Source organism: Urocitellus parryii, chromosome 8 (assembly GCF_045843805.1).
Source record: "Urocitellus parryii isolate mUroPar1 chromosome 8, mUroPar1.hap1, whole genome shotgun sequence".
Classification (NCBI taxonomy): Eukaryota; Metazoa; Chordata; class Mammalia; order Rodentia; family Sciuridae; genus Urocitellus; species Urocitellus parryii.
Genome location: NC_135538.1, coordinates 123,261,271 through 123,274,052, shown reverse-complemented (window position 1 = coordinate 123,274,052; position 12,782 = coordinate 123,261,271).

The window sequence follows — 12,782 nt, the reverse complement described above, 5'->3', positions numbered from 1 at the left end:
CCAGGTGCAGGTGTAAAGGTAAGCTAGTTATGTTCTGCCCCTTCCATGTGTCTAGAATACATAGCAATCCCACAGCCCAACCCAGCTGTTGATCACCTTCCTACAGCCATCTCAACATAGACACCCCGTGCTACAGATCTCTCACCCACAGTTCCCTCTGATCACCTGCAGCCCCAAAAGATTTTCCCCTACATCTCTCCCAGCTCAAAGAGGACCACAAGTCCTCCCAACTATGGTGGCACTCGTACTCTTTGTATGCCAAGTATCCTCTTGCCAACTGTGGATTTCCTGCTTTATCAGCACCTGTGGACCAGCTCTGAACTAGAAAAACTATAAAACTTTTCTGCTATTCCAGTAAGCTGCAACTACCCCTTCTTTAGTGTAGTGTGAATTCTGCATTGGGAGAAGGAGCTAAACTCTCCCTCAGCCCAAGAGTATCCAATAGATTTATCTTTATACCTTATAGTCTTTTTAAAAATTTTTTGGTACCAGGGATTGAACCCAGGGACACTTAACCACTGAGCCACATCCCCAGCCCTTTTTTGTATTTTATTTTAAAACAGTGTCATGCTGAATTGCTCTAGGGCCTCACTAAGTTGCTGGGGCTGGCTTTGAACTCACAATCCTCCTGCCTTGGGATTACAGGCATGAGCCATTGTGCCCAGAATTATAGTTACTCTTATAGCATAGCTTAACAATGCTTTATAGTAAACTTCCTGTTTGAAACACTGTGATTTCTGTCTCCTGACTGGGCCTATACAGTATAATAAAAATAAAACATTGCAAGAATATACACCAGTGTAATATAAATGAAATAAGAAACTGGTCACAACTGTTACACCTAAGAAAAGGGAATAGTTTGAAGAAAAGACATGGGAGGGAAATATGCTTTTTCTTTATGTGTGTGTGTGTGTGTGTGTGTGTGTGAGTAGCACTGGGGATTGAATTCAAGGCTCTTTCATCACTGACTCCTTTTTATTTTATTTTTTTAAATATTAAGATAAGATTTTGCTAAGTTGCCCAGGCAGGCCTCAAATTTGTGATTCTTGGTCCTCAGTCTCCTGGATCACTGAGATTACAGATGTGCACTACCAAACACCCTAGCAGGAAATCTATTTTTTTAAGTATGTCCTTGACTGACTTTTGAATGTTCCAGCTGTGCATGCTTTACCTATTCGTGTGTGTGTGTGTGTGTTTGTGTGTGTGTGTGTGTTTGCATGTGTAAAAGAGAAAATTTTAAGCTGCTATAGGCTCGGGACAGAAGTGGCTACAAATATATGCCCCAGTAGGAATCAGTTGCAGTGCTTATCTAATGGTCAGGCAAAATGGCCATAACAAAACAGTAACTAAAATAAAAACAAATTTAAATTTATAAACATCTTGCTCCTTATCCACTCCCAAAGTTGCTTTATCCATAAATATTGTATATGCCACAAAACTATCAGAGATTACTAATACATCCCATACTGTTGTGGTTTAGATATGAAGTGTCCCCCAAAAAAAACTCATGTGTAAGATGATGCAAGAAAGTCTAAAAGTGAAATGATTGGGTTATGAGAACCTTAACCTAATCAGTGCATTAATCCCTTGTTAGGAATCAACTGGGTGGCCACTCTAGGAAGGTAGGGTGTGAGTAGGAGGTGGGTCATTGGGATGTGATTTTGTGGTATATATCTCTCTCTGCTTCTTGGTGCCTGTGTTCTGGCCTGCTTTCCTTTATAACACTCTTCTGCCATGATGCCCTGCCTCACCTTGGGCCCATAGCAATGGAGCAGGTTATCTATGGACTGAAATATGAACTTTTCCTCCTCTGAAATTGTTCTTGTTAGGTCTTTTGGTCACAATGACAAAAAAGTTAACTAAAACACATCCTATAATATAAAGCCAGAAGAATTTCAAAAAGCTAAATTTGGGAGAGAATCAACAAAATAACACAAACCTGAGATCATCACTGAACTGGCTTTGTGCTTGTGCCTATAACAACATTTGAAAAGCATCTATGTAAAATCAGAAAAGATAATGCAGTCAAGGGCTGCAGAATAATGTGGTGGCCAAGGAACTGCAATATTGTGATATAAGAAATATTTTATCTCTTCTCCAGATTCTGGCATGGAGCTCCTGAAAATTTGTAATTTTCTAAACAATAGGAATGCTAGGAGAATCTTTATTTCAAAACTAATATTTGATCTTTGACCTTGGTTTCTGGCACAGAATTCCTTATCACTTGGAATTTCTTTGTTAAAAAGAACATCTTTTGGGGTTGGGGTTGTGGCTCAGTGGTGGAGTACTTGCCTAGCATGTGCGAGGTGCTAGGTTCAATCCTCAGCACCACATAAAAATAAATAAATAAAATAAAGGTATTGTGTCCAAGTACAACTAAAAAAAAAAAAAAATCTTTTTGTCCTAGTAAGATGTCACTTGAGCTCCTGAATGAGTCCTAGTCACCAGAAAAACCAAACCATGATTAGAAGTTTAGAACTTTCAGCTCCACATCCCACATCCACATCCTGGAGAGGGGCTGGAGATGGAGTTAATAATTATCCCTGCATGATGAATCCTCCATGAAAGATTCCTGAACTATGAGGTCAGAAAGCTTCCAGGTTCCTGAACACATGTAGGTGTTATTCTCCACTCGGCATGTCCTGGATAGAGCATGGAAACTGTCCCTTCCCACATTCCTTACTCTAAGCATCTCTTCCATCTGGCTGTTCAGCTACATTTTGTATAATACCCTTCATAATAAACTGATAAACCCAAGAGCTTTCCTAAGTACTGTGGATCACTCTAGCAAATGATTGAATCTAAAGGGAGGATTGTGGGAACCCCTGATATGTATCCAGGAAGTCAGAATTTCCAGAGCCTGGACTTAAAATTAGTATTTGAAGTGCATGGCAGTCTTGTGGGATACCTTAACCTATGGGATCTGACTCAACATCCAGGTATATAGTACAGACTTGAATTAAGTTACAGGATGTCCAGTAAGTGTCCACTGGAGAATTTCTTGGTCAATGTGGGAGGAAAAACAACACATTTTAGTGAACAAAATTGTCAAGGGTTGGGGCTGGGGTTGTACCTCAGTGGTAACACACTTGCTTAGCATGTATGAGGTACTGGGTTTGATTCTTAGCACCACATAAAAATAAATAAAATAAAAGTATTGTGTCCATCTACAACTAAAAAAAATTTAAGAAAAAAAGAATTGTCTAGGGTTGAGAGCATAGTGGAGAAAACAGCTAAGGTTTTTTTGTTTGTTTGTTTTGGTTTTTTTTTTCCTGTTATACAGGATCATGACCAATTTTGCAACAGATTGTCTTGAATTTGACTCTTAGGCCTATGAATTCTTACTCAGAGTATGGCACCAATATATAATGTTTGTATATTTCTTGCACATTGGACATTCAGCAGCAGCAGCAGAAGTTAAGTGGTGAGTGGAAGCCCATGCTTTTGGGCCCATCTGTACCTCCCACCACCATAGCCACTGCTTTCGTGAGCCCATTGTGCAGAATTGGGGTAACCTATGCAGAGGCTGGTTGAAGTGAAGTACTCATTCTCTTACTTGGTGGTTTAGTGCTTCTTCAATTATGGATGTGCCCCCATGGGCATTAGCATACAATACAAAAATACTCACACTTTTTTTGCATTTTCACAGAATCATTCGTGTGTCTCTTCCCTGAATTTTATTCTTTGATCTTCCAAACCTTCTCCTTCCAAGCCTTTGGTCAACTAGCTAAGCCATTTGCCACTGTCTATTTACATCTGTTCTTCCATTGAGCCACTTCTCCTTCCAAACAAAACGTATAGCCAGGTGCATCACCCAAAGCCCTGTCCTTTGGGAAGATTTCCCATCACTATTGTCTTCCACAGCTACTTTTGATTGAGGCTATAGTGCAGCAGCAGTCTGTTTTTGTTTGATTCTTATTTATTTATTTTATGTTCTTCTTTATTTTTTTGTTATTTTATTTATAACTGTGAAGTTCATTGTGACATGTGATACCAGTTTGGTGGAGTTTGGAAACCGGTTCTTGTTCCCAGGGTTGAAGAATAACACTGAAGCAAGCGTAGCAAGCAAGTTGTATTTAGGAAAGTGATAGAGGACAGACTCCACAAAGAGAAGGAGGCCTTGGAACAAAAAGCCAAGGGGAGAGGGTGCAACTAGCTTTCTTATAAATCCCAATACCTATGTCTTTAATCACTGTCTTCTCTTTCTTCCCTGTATACATGACTAGAAGCAGGAGCACAGGAGATTAATTGATCGTAACCCAGAGTGTCCAGGAACACAATCCCAGTTGACCCAGCAAAACGATTGTTCTTTCTTTGATAACCAGTCATCACTCTCTTGCCCTCCATCCTTCATTACCTACACTGACTGCCTGACCTTTGCCCCTGCCTCAGTTTGCTGAGGAATGGGACATATCCTATCCACTTAGGCCAGGCAGGGCTGTAGCCAAATTGCTTTTTGGCAAAGAAAACATGTGGGGGGTCAGCACAGTGGGCCTATTTTATAGAATAATTCTCTCAACCTCATGTTCCCACCATCCTTATCTGTTTCCTAACACATGTATAGAATATAATTTGTTCCATTTCAACCCTCAGTTTTCCCCTCTCCCTCCCCTTCTCCCTCCCCCTACCATCTTCCCCTACTTTCTTGGTCTTCCTTCTATTAATTTATTGTATTTTAATTGATATATTATGGATATACATAAAAGTTGAATTTATTGTGATATATTCATACATGCACACAGAATGATGCATAGAACCAGTTTCATTCTGTGGTTCCTCCCCCTTCCTGTACCTCTTCCTTCCCCCTTAATTCCCTTCCTCCACTCTTTTAGTCTTCCTTCTATTTTCATGGGATCCCATCTTTTAAAAAATTTCTTATTTCTCTCCAGCTTCTAGGTATGAGAGAAAACATTCGATCTTGATTTTCAACATATTAATGCAGACACCAACTTCCTTAATGAGACTCCCAAAACTCAAGGAAATAAAACCAATGAAATGAAATGACTTCAAATTAAAAAGCATCTTCACAGCAAAGAAAACAGTTTAGACATCCATGCAGTAACCCTATGAATGTGGATAGTGCTTCCCCTAGAACCAAAAGACTATCAAGCATCAGTGGTGTTACCATCAGTGGTGCCAAGTGCAATAACTTGTCCTTATTTCAAAGGAATGTCCTTGCTAGGAGTGGTGTCACACACCTGTAATCCAAGCTACTCGGGAGGCTGAGGCAGGAGGATCCCAACTTCAAGGCCAGCCTGGGCAACTTAATGAGACCCTGTCTCAAAAAATAAAAAGGAATACCTGGGAGAAGTGGTGCATACCTGAAATCCCAGGAACCAGGAGGCTAAGGCAGAATCTGAGAAAATCTGCCAGTTACTCCTCTGACAGGTGATTAATATACAGAAAGTATAAAGAATTCAAAAAACTTAACACACACACACACACAAAAAAAACACCCACAAATAATGCAATCAATAAACGGACAAATGCCAAGTGCAGTGGTGCACACTGTAATCCCTGCAACTCAGGAGGCTGAGGCAAGAGGATCACAAGTTCAAAGCCAGCCTCAGTAACTTAGCGAGACCCGGTCTTTAAATAAAAAATAATATCAGGATCAGTTAAGTCAATCTATATAGAAATCTTCTAAATATTGTGCCCCTTACCTGAATGCTCACTTTTACTCATTTTATTAAATAGTCACATTGATTACCCAATATCTGTCATAAACTATAAAATGATAAGTTAATACAGATGGGCAATACATGGCTCATAGTTTTGAAGTATGTGCTGTTCAAAAATGGAAACCAAGAAACAATTATAACAGCACTCCATGTGTTGCAGTACAGTTAACAAAGGCATGATGGATATAGAAAGAAAGGTGTTATCAACATAGAATGCTTTAAGAGAGAGAGTTGGCACTGGGTTCTAAAGTATTTTCATGAAATCTATTCAGTACACAAGTGCATGTGGGTGTGGCACTGACAGCCTAGGGAAGATGCTGAGTATCTTGTATTATTTTGTTTGTATACACCTTTTAAATTTGAATTGTATTGTAGATAGTAAGATACATGTCAAATGTGATTTTATTAAGAGACAAATACTCAATTTGCAATCAACAGTGTAAGAAACCCTGTATTCATTCGATTAATGTGTGTTTTAATTATCTACCAGTACCAGCCATTCCAAGAACATTAAAAATGGTATCTTCAATGCAAATAAATAAATAATAGAGTTGGGAATATGGCTCACTGGTTAAGGGCCCCTGGTTCAATCCCTAATACCAACAAACAAATAAACAAACAAATGTCTACACAGGCATTTCTCATCCTCCTGATGTGAGGAGTAGCTTACAAATGGCCAGGAAATATATGAAAAACGTTCAACATCCTTAGCAATCAGGGAAAGGCAAATCGAAACTGTACTGAGACTTCATCTCACCCCAGTTAGAATAGCAATCATCCAGAGTACAAATGATATGGGCTGGGGTTGTGGATCAGCACTAGAGTGCTTGCCTAGTATGTGTGCAGCACTGGGTTCGATTCACATAGAAATAAATGAATAAAATAAAGGTCCATCAATAACTAAAAATTTTTTAAAAGAATACAAATTAACCAGGCGCAGTGGCACATGCCTGTAATCCCAGCAATGTGGGAGGATCCCAAGTTGGAGGCCAGCCTCAGCAATTTATCAAAATACATAATAAAAAGGGCTGGGATGCAGCTCAGTGATAAAGCATTTCTGGGTTCAATCCCCAGTACCAAAAAGAAAGAAAGAGTACAAATAATAATAAATGCTGGTGAGAATGGGGGGAAAAAACATACACTCATACATTGTTGGGGGGATTGTAAATTAGTATGACCACTTTGGAAAGCAGTATTAAGATTCTTCAAAAGACTGGGAATGGAACCACCTACAACTCAGCTATTCCACTCCTTGGTATTTATCCAAAAGAACTAAAATCAGGGCCTGGGGATGTGGCTCAAGCGATAGTGCACTCACCTGCCATGCATGCCGCCCAGGTTCGATCCTCAACACCACATACAAACAAGGATGTTGTGTCCACCGAAAACTAAAAAATAAATATTAAAAAATTCTCTCTCTCTCTCTCTCTCTCTCTCTCTCTCTCTCTCTCTCAAAAAAAAAAGAACTAAAATCAGCATACTATAGAACATGAATACTAATGTTTGTTTATAGCAGCCCAATTCACAACAGCCAAGTTATGGAACCAGCCCTGGTACCCATTAACCGTCAACTAGATAAAGAAAATGTCTAATATATATGCAATGGAATTCTACTCAGCCATAAAGAAGAATGAAATTAGGGCATTTATTGGTAAATGGATGAACTAGAGAAAAATATGCTTTAAAAAAAAAGCAGTCCATTTTAAGCTCAGACCAATGTCTTGAACTGAACTAAAATTAGCATTTTTTTCCCTCTGTAAACTTCTCATAAAGTACCTCTCCTTCCCACTAAGAAAGATTATAGATGCTTATAAACTCTTGACAAGCCTCCCATCAGGAAGGGTATCTGTTTCCCATCCTCTTGAATCTAAAACTGGTCTATGGCTATTTTGACCAAGATAATGTGACAGAAGTGACACCATGCCAGTTCTGGGCCTTGCCTGTAAGAGAACTGGCATGGCTCTTGGAGTCCCAAATCACCATGTAAAAAAACTTGACTTTTATGCTAGAGAGATCATTTGTAAGGTCCTGAGATAATATAAAGACAGAAAGGTCAAGATGAGCCCAAACTTGCAATAAACCCATCAAGGTGCCAGGATGGAGCAGTCCATCTGCCAGCTGAATACATCCAAGCGATCCCAGATGACCCATCATGAAACATAAGACTCACCTAGCCAAGACCTTCCTGAATTCGGCCAATTATACTGTGAGATACAATGAAGTTTGGGAGATTTTGGGCTGGGGATGTGGCTCAAGCGGTAGCGCGCTCGCCTGGCATGCGTGTGGCCCAGGTTCGATTCTCAGCACCACATACAAACAAAGATGTTGTGTCCGCCGAAAACTAAAAAATAAGTATTAAAAAAATTCTCTCTCTCTCTCTCTTTTAAAAAAAATAAGATTTGGGGGATTTTATAATATAATAATAGGTAATGGAACACCTCCCATGAGCCACTGATGAAAGCAAAGGCAGAGATCCTGAGGCAACAGTATGGACAACATGAGGATCTGGGCCACATGCTTATGCACCTTACTTTTGCCCTCCAGTTCTGCTCATGCTGTATCTAGAATGTACTTCTTCTGTATTTCAATGGATGATGCTATGGCCGTGTGACTTTTTCATATTGATTGGTTTGACAGTACCCAGGTAATCATAGGCATTTCGAGCCTCATAGTCATTTGATGCCCCACAGTCAGGAATCCTGTCTCTTATAAGACCCAGTAGCAAGCTGGGAGGATTTCCTAATGGAGTACACTTTTCTAACAGCATAGACTTAAGGTCTATGTTGTGATTTTCCTTTGGTAATGTCACACTGCATCTTTTACCATCACTGATACCTCTAGTATCTAGTACTCTAGAGTTTGTTAGATCAGCTAACCAAAGTAGCAGGGCTGTGTAGAACCACCTAGAATAGCCACAGAACCCTTCCTGCTCTGGGCTCCAGTCAGTTACTAATGAACACTTCCATGCAGTAACCCTATGAATGTGGAATGTGCTTCCCCTAGAACCAAAAGACTATCAAGCATCAGTGGTGTTACCATCAGTGGTGCAAAGTGCAATAACTTGTCCTTATTTCAAAGGAATGTCCTTGCTAGGAGTGGTGTCACACACTTGTAATTCAAGCTACTCAGGAGGCTGAGGCAGGAGGATCCCAACTTCAAGTCCAGCCTGGGCAACTTAATGAGACCCTGTCTCAAAAAATAAAAAGGAATACCTGGGAGAAGTGGGACACACCTGTAATCCCAGCAACTAGAAGGCTAAGGCAGGAAGATTGCAAGTTTAAGGCCAGCCTTTGCAATTTAGCAAGATCTTTGTTCAAAAAAAAAAAAAAATGCAGTTAGGGTCGGGGCATGGGATGTAGCTCAGTGGTACACACCCTTGGGTTCAGTCCTCAATACTCAATTAAAAAGAAAATGTCCCGGGGCTGGGGCAGCAGCTCAGTGGTAGGGCGCTTGCCTAGCATGTGTGAGGCCCTGGGTTCGATCCTGAAGACCACATAAAATGAAACAAATAAAGGCATGCTATTCATTTACAACTCCAAAATTTAAAAAAAAAGAAGAAGAAGAAGAAATAAAGAAAGAAAGAAAAATGTTCCAACAGGCTCCAGACTACTAGATCTCTAAAAATTTTATAGATGGCCTTGAATCTCTATAGGGTTTATCTTCCACCCACGGAGTGTTTTGTCTTACCAATGGCCCCAACATACTTACCTTTCTATCTCATTCATATATATCTCATATATATATCACTATATAGATGCAATATCATCTATATAGTGAAACTATGTGATGTTTTGTGGAATGTCCAGAAGGTCATGTCTAAGAGTATACTGGGGCTAGTTCATACTGCCTCATGAAGCTGATTTTTAAATTTTCAAGAACTTTTGAAACCAGTTGTTAAACAACCAACACAAAAAAATGGATATTTAAACTTACATTCAAATAAATTATATTTTAAGACAAAAGTAAAAAGTACTTAAACTCATCATTTCCTAGTTATTTTACCATAGTTCACTGTTATCTATGCTCTTGTGGTTATTCACATCTGTAATGTCTGTATAATAAAACTACTATATAATATACTGCATAGTAGTATGTTACTATGTGTCTCTTTTCAACCTTTTTTTTTTTGAAATGTCACATTGACAGTTTAAAATTGGCCATGGTGGGAATATTTTAGACTATGAAAATCATAAAATGCTACAAATCAAAGCTTTTTTTTTTTCAACCTGGAGTAGCAACCATCAGTATCCTTGTCTCTTTGGGCCACATAGTCCAAAAAATCACAAATGTGAACTTATATCTACACTCTGTAAATGTAAATTGCCTCTGGTCCTCTCCCCTGATAGTATTTTAACAGAGCATTCATCAGATTGATGGTTGTGTAACATGGACCTGGAACTATGTTAATAAGACACAATGACTGCAATTATTGCTCTCTCTTGGTTTAGTTTGTGGTAGCCCAGTCATCTTCCAAGATCCATCTGGTTTTTGTAGTGACTAGACTGGTGAATTAAATGGGGCATATGAAAGGGACAATTAGCCCTGAATCCTTTAAATGTGGCATCAGGCAATCATTTATTTTTATCATAACATTGTTCTTGATTTACTGCATTTGTGGAGAAGGGAGTGCAGATTCAGAGCATCATTTGACTTTCCCCACTTTTCCATTACTGCATACACCAAAGAACCAATGTGGAGATCCTGCCAACTCCCTAGTACATGCATCCCAATTATATCTTAAGTTAGGCCAAAGGGTACATTCACTTGATCTGGACCTGGGCCAGCTGGGCCAGCTGAGCCCACAGGCCCCAGCTGTAATGAAAGAGAGGTATGGTAATGACTCAGCTGAACCATATGCGAGTGAGACTAAATGTTCTAAGTATTCTTATAGCCCTAGGGTGTTATAATTCTGTTAGTACAGTGTGGTCCACCTCAGAGAGAAGTGTTGAATGGAAAAATAAGTAGGTCAGTGGATCCTAGGCCAGGCATGGTACTACACACTTGTAATCACAGACACTCAGGAGACTAAGGCTGGAGAATTGCAAATTTGAGGCCTACCTCAAGCAACTTAGTGAGATCTTTTCTCAAAATAAAATATGAAGGGCTGGGGATGTAGCGCAATGATAGAGCACTTGCCTAGCACACACAGGCCCTGGGTTCAATCCCTAGTACTGCAAACAAACAAACAAAAATGTGGGGTCCTGAGTAGGTGAATCAGAGGCTTGAGGGGGAGAGCTGGATGCTGGGAGTCACTGGAAGTAGAAAGGAGGAGATGCATTGTCCTTATTCTTACTGTCGACAGAGAGAAGCAGTGAGTGACCTTTGTACCTACCACTGTGACTCTCGCTGGCATATTTTCTATAGATATTCCCCTGCCCCCTTTACCATCACCAGTGGCTAATTAATTGTCTGTGGGCTGTGGAACCCTAGGGTCTTAACAGAATTAATGAGTTCTTTCTCTCTATGGGATGAGAGTCCTGGGATCTCTCCCTCTACCATCACACAACATCGACCTACCTAACTCCAGTATCACTAAAGCAGAAGCCAACTTCTCCTTGACTGAGAGGGGTGGTTGGTAGATCTTCTTAGCAAAGAGGTATCTCTGACTTCTCTTGGCCTCATCTTCCCTGCAGAGATAGGGTGGGCTGTGGTTGGCGAACAGCCAACATACTTCGGTTCACACAACAGCTTGGGTGCTTATTAACTATATTGCCTAAATTTTCTTTGCTTCAATTTCTTCATATTAAAGGAAAGATAATACTAACACATAGAGTTGTGAAGGACAATCAGAGGTATGCTGGTAAATGTTTAACAACCAGTTGGGTTGGGGGGAGGCAGAGCCAATTTGTAGTGATGTCCATTTCCATAGTGTAAATATTCCTCCTGTAGCTGATTCAAGCTACCAATGGCTTAATAAGTATCTCACAAAATTTCTGAAAATTTAATAATCAAAAGATAGCATGAGCCAGCTCTAGCACATCACATATAGATGTGCTTCAAAAGTGCTTGCTAGTAAATATTAGCAATTCTTGTTAGAACCAGAGATCTAGTTGCCCAATGATGCCTATTCTTCTTAATTTTTAGTTGTTTTGTTTTTCAGGGATAGGGATCTTATCCAGGGTTTAATGCATTGTAGACAGGCACTTTACCACTGAGCTACATCACCAGCCCTTTAGTTATCTTCTTGATGTCCAAGTGGAGACTAAGTGCCAGCTACGAGTTTTGTCATGGTTGTTTGCTGGCAGCAAAGAGATTTTTCTTTGATTAACGGTAAGTAAAATGTTTGTTGTTCTCCTATGAGCTATCAGTTTCCACAACAGTAAGGCATTGTATTTGGAGTTAGAGGGATTTTTATAAGACACATTTAATCAACCTGACAGATTCATCCCTCCAGCTCTGGACAGGAACAGGTCATGGTCAACCACAGCTCCCTAGTGGGCTCCTTCCCTCTGGGCTTTTCTGAACACCCAAGACTGGAAAAAAGTCTCTAAAATCTTATCCTGGCACTTATTGACTAGGTGACTTTAGAGAGTTGTTATCTTTTCTGAAACTGTTCACTCTGGCAAAACTGGAATAATATCTTCTTTACAGATTGCTATGAGAACCAGAGGTTCAGGGAGCTGCTTAGTACCACACTTGGCCCATAGGAAGCACTTAACATACAGTAGCCACCAATAGCAATGGCAGGTAATGACTATGGAACCATCATAGACCCCTTTAGGGAGGATCCCTAACCCCGATCTTCTCACAATCCTGGTACTATGGTCTCAAGAAACAAATAAAAGCACAAACCAATAAATGAATGTATATAAAGAAGAATTATTATAAGAAAAGTAGTAAATGAAAGAGTTCAAAAGAGAAAAAAGTACAGAGTCCCTAAAACGGATATAATCTAAACTGGGTGCATTGGCAGATGTCTGTAATCCCAACTACTCCAGAGACTGTGGCAGAAGCATCACAAGTTTGAGGCCAGCCTCAGCAACTAAGCAAGACCCTGTCTCAAGATTAAAAGAACTGAGAAGGTAGCTCAGTGGTAAAGCACTGCTGGGTTCAATCCCCAGTATTCCTTCCCACCCCCACCCCCCAAAAAACAAGATGTAA